Consider the following 5,723-nt stretch of genomic DNA (forward strand, 5'->3'; position numbering starts at 1 on the left):
TTTTCTATTTTTGAATTCGCTTGCTATCATCAGCTGGGAATATTAAGTACCTATAATGTCTCGAAATCGCTGGATATCAGGTTGATGAATTTACACAGACTTCAGAAAGTTATTTCTTCGTGACAACTGAGCTGACTGTTCAGGGCCACCGCTACCAATTATGCCGTCCTACGTTCACTTACCCTGAGTTTGTCATAAAAAAAAGGATAATTAATGTTTTCTCACTTAACTCGTCTTGCCACTACATTTGCGAAATCTTCTATCAACTTTTTTGAGAGACTAAGTATGGTTGAAACAATTTTGCTTTAATTGCCCACATCATTGTCGATACCAAACTGAGCACCGAATTAGATATGTTTGATGAAAGATTGTGTTTCTATCTAAGATGCATAGAATCCCTGGGTTGTTTACTGATTCGATTTTGTTTCAGACTTTTTGAGATATACACCTGTTGCTTTGGTGTTCTGCTTCACCAGAGTTCTGTAAAGAGGCGCTTTTCAGAAATTTCAGAATTCGCGCTGTCTGGCGGCCCTGGCGCCGTGAACATACTGATTTTAGACTTTACAAACTTTCACAATAAATTACAATTCAGTTATTATCGAACTTTTGATGAAATGAATGGAATATAATGACAGAGTATAGAAGATTGTTACGAGCATAGAATATAGAATATTATTGTTCTATACTCAAAGGTAACGAGAGCCGAGAATGGAGGAAAAAGTCAAATATAAACGATGCATGCGCCATCTGAAACAGACGCGATCCCTCGAAGTCAAGTAGGTATAAATCTGAAAAATCTCCCATTTTGTCTGAAAGTTTTACAGGTATAAGTAGACACACCAGGCTTTCTATGCATCCTTCCCAAATTTTTGAAATGTTAGAAATTTTAATATACAGGGTGTACACTTTCAAAACGGCCCAACTTCAAGGGGAGATTATACAAGTGATTTGCAACAGAATATGTCATATAACACGTAGTCGAAATGTTGGCGGTTATTCTTCAATTTAACATTTTTTAAGTTCACGGAATTTATCACTTTTTTCCATAAAACCAATTATATCTTATTCGTTTCAGCATCCTCATCGAATTTGATCATATATTCCAAAAGAGCATTGAATTTGCCTTAATATGAGAAGTCATGAGTGGCAAAAGAGTTTTACTGACGAGTGTGGTGAGATGGTGAATATAAATATTCTGAAGAGAGCGAAATAAGTCGTATCTCTCCAATCGTTTTATAAATGAAAAACTATAAATAAGAATATATTTTTTTGCATTAAAAACTTCTCCATTTCTCATGTTCACCTGTGAACTCCGAGGCGAACGGACCTGTCCTTCTGAGCTCCTAAAAGTTTTACCTGTAGTGAATTTCTCTGTACATTTGATTCTATAGATAGTGATAGTGACGAAAGTTTGAAGTGAATCAAAGTTTAAAGAAAAAAAGAGTTGAGGAAACTCAAACACTCCATATGCTCAAAAAAAATGGATATCTCGTGTGAGAATACCCATGAAAATCCATGGCAACTTGTGAAAGGAATTAAAAGAAGAAAAACATCGGAAGGTGATTTAGCTCGATCAACCAACCACAACATCCAACAGTTTTAGTGTACTGAACGTCGAAGTGAACAATGATAAATCAACACCGAACGTGATAAAAACCTCCTCCTATATTCATATATGGAGTATTAAATTACCTTCAGATGGCCACGAAACTCGCTACCTGTATAAGTGAAAAGAATTATACTACAAGAAGTCTGAAAAATAATGTTATCAAAATTAATTGTGATACTCCAGATCACTATAGAATACTCATCAAATTCTTAAACAAGAATGGCCGTCTCGTGTAGTGATAAAAAACCTCCACCATTCAATTCCAATCAGTGACATATCTACAGAATTGGATAAGTTAGGACACAAAGTCAGAAACATTATGAATGCAAGAAGCCGGCGTTCTAATGAACCACTAAATCTATTCTTTGTTGATTTGGAACCATCAGATAACAACAAAGATATTTACTAAGTTGATAGATTGCAAAACGTTTTCATTCGAATCGAACCTCCGCACAAATCGAAAAATTTTATAATACAATGTACAAGGTGCCAATTGTACGGTCATACAAAGTCATATTGCAACTGACCATTCGCTTGTGTAAAATGCAGCGGAAATCATGCTTCTACAATCTGTAAAAAATCAAAAGATACCCCTGCCAGTTGTGTATTATGTGGAAAAAACCACACGGCAAACTACAAAGGGTGTGAATTCTATCAGAACCTCAAAAAACAAGAAAATAGCAAAACAAGTGCGCCATCCCAACGCAGAAACCTACATACTGACACTCCCATTATAGACTTGTCAAATAATTAGAAGACTTATAACAAAAATGTACTCAACAAAATAAATCATATTCCGAGGCAACAAAAAATGGAAAAGGTAAAGATTCTGATTCAGAGTGAGTGATATTTTGTCAACATTTTTAGATGAATTCAAAAGCATGTTCAACCAATTAATTCAACAGAATAACATGGTGATGAACATGCTCTCAACAGTCATAAATAAATTGGTTCACTAATGGGTAAATTTTTAAGAATAGCATTATGGAACGCCAATGGATTGGTCCAGCATAGTCATAGTAATAGTAATAGTTCATTCATGCTAATACATTACAAAAATGCTTACATACGTCAAACTGCAAATCAAAAAGTATCACTCCTGAAAATCAGAACAATCACAAGAGAAGTATTCATGTATGGAATAGAAACATTTTCTCATTAAATAGTTTTTAACTGAAACTCTAAACTTTTTAATGGTAGTTATCTTGGCGGTTGGCAGCCTATTGTAAAGTTTAGGCCCTTAATATGTTACTACACAATTCATTTTGTTGATTCGATGGAAATCGGTATGAATATGCCGATAAATATAATAGTGGATTACATTTGTATTGGTTTCAATAGCCGAGTGCTAAATAAAGTTTATTATTATTATTATTATATTATTCTTTGACGTGTACCATGATCATGCACATCTTGGTATGTCCTATATTCAACCACATGAGACTTCACATATAATAAACATTGCAACATGTATAAACAAGGGACAGTAAGAATTTCATTTTGTTCAAAAGCATTTCTACAATCATCTCTGAAACCGAGCTGGCTTATTACCCTGATAGCTTTCCTCTGTAGACTGAATAGACGCTTTACATTTGCATCATGACCCCAACACAATATACCATACGACATCTTTGATTCAATAAAAGCATGATAGACATTCCTTAACACTGTATTCGAAACTACACCAGACAATGTTCTCAATGCATAAACACAAGATGATACATGCTGACAAACGCTATCCATGCGAGCATTCCAAGATAATTTGCTATCTATATGGACACCCAAGAACTTACACGCAAATCTATTCTCAAATTGAGTGAATAATATTTGATTGAAGTATATGATAGGTTCATATATAAGCAAGATTATAATAAATTTGGGTCAAGTATACTTTAGTCTCCAAATTTAAATATACCAAGTATTCCAAATAAGTACATATATGATATTCTTGAATTTAATAAAGTCGGTATTATTGGTCCAAAGAAAATTCTTATATTTGCTGTGAGTAAATGAATATACTTGAAATGAGTGGTTGATAAATTGCGTTTGAATATATAATATAATATTTTCAAGACAAGATATTGAATTCCTCAATTTCAATCATTTCTTCGTTTGAAGGTAGTGAATCATATACTCGAATGAAAGAATTGATATACTCAAACCAAAATTAAGTTAGTGTTAAAATAAGTATGTAATATGGTTAATTCAAAACTAATTTTATGGTTGTCTAGTACATGCAAATATAATTCAGATTATGAATGGTTTATTCTGAACTGGATCATTTGAATTTTGTCACTCATCTTATTCAAAACGAAATCCGTGATCAAAATATTTTAGTTTTTTTTATTTAAATATTTCACTCATCATTTTTATTTAAATATTTCACTCATCAAGCACTTGGGTCATTAGACACCTCTCAAAGGAATTATATTTTGTAAAATACATTTATATCCATTGAATAATTTTTTGCTAATTCTATATCACACATATAACGTAAACTGTTAACGATTATTCCCATGTTGTGTCGGTCACGAGAACCTTGCTATCTGGGGCAATCCCAGGTGTTTGATTGCTAGTATACCTCATCCATTTTTGAATTTTGAAACAAAAGTTATTTCAAAAGACTGGTCAAAATTGAAATAAGATGAAAAATGTGTTTTTCTTATCATTTTTTAGGTTCATGATTGCTCACCAAAATCAATTTCACTTATATTTTTATGTATTATTAACACATCTCAAAAAATCTCATAACTTACCTCAATATGGTACAGCTATGACAATTTTTAGCGTCAGAAACTAGATGTATTGTGAAACGGTATATGAACAAATTATCTAGTATGGCCTTTATTGAGTTGTTTAGCTACAATGAACATAAAAAGAAAAATGAAATTCATATTATCTGCTAATTCAATCACAGGGTGGAGTTCAGATGAATTATTCACTCCCCTTCTAACACTCAAACCCTAATATTTAAATATTAAAATGAAATATGTCTCACTATGACGAAATTTTGTCCACAAAATTTCATATTTTCATTTATTATGATTAGTCTCGAACATAAAAAATGAGCAAATAGGTTGTAACGTTACAATTGCCCATGAGACTCTAATGACTAATTTCTAGGGGTGGTCTGGCTTATTTGGCAACAAAACTCCTACCCAGGTTTTTACAAATTTAATAAAATTAAAATATACAATGATCGATCCTTTTCACTCCAAACAAATAATAAAATAGAAACTTAACTTAAAACGATTTTAAATGAGTCAGTCTGCTACTAGGATGGAACCTCTTCTGTATATTATCTTCAGCCTTCTGAACACCAATTCTTATCAGGAAGCTATAGTACTCCAGTCCTCATTCAACGAAGTTGGTGTGATAATGCCAGGTATTTCGCAGGAATTCTTTCAGATTCAGAGAGTAAAGTGGTCTAACATACATACTATTCCAAATTCTGTTTCTCAAGGAAGTAGTTCTTGATATCTATCAATCCCAAGAAAGGTTTTCTCTGTTCTAATCCCACGGGAGGTTTCTTCGTTCTAATCCCAAGGGAGGTTTTCTTCGTTCTAATCCCACGGGAGGTGCGAGAATCCCGACACAATTCTCGCCGATAAATAAGACTCCGAGTCTCAAATTAAATTAATAATGACTGAAATCTAAATCTACTACTAAATCTACTTATTCTTGCTGGAGTCTCAATCATCATTGAAAATCTTTCAGAAAACTCTCTCCAGGAACGCGCATCTGCGATCCGACCGAAAGTACACGATATGAAACGATTAATTGACAAATTACCGCGTCTTCAAAAATTCCAGTAGCGTAACATGGAATGAAGCGTGCAAAATCGTTGCACACACCTCTCACCAGGAAAAAGAAAAAAAAAAAAATTTTTTTTTCTTTATGTATGAATATCTCAAAAACAAAAATACTCGATGGCATCAGATCAAGCACAGCACGTCAAAAGAAAACATAATCCGACTTGTCAACTGGAGCAAATGATAAAAGTTATAATTAGTGTGATATATTACAAGGGAGAATTCCGCAAACGTACCATGTCTTACCCAAAACCTATCGAATGTAACTATGTAATTTGAAATATGAAATGCCAAATATTATG

The sequence above is a fragment of the Harmonia axyridis genome, chromosome 1, assembly GCF_914767665.1.
Source record: "Harmonia axyridis chromosome 1, icHarAxyr1.1, whole genome shotgun sequence".
Taxonomy (NCBI): Eukaryota; Metazoa; Arthropoda; class Insecta; order Coleoptera; family Coccinellidae; genus Harmonia; species Harmonia axyridis.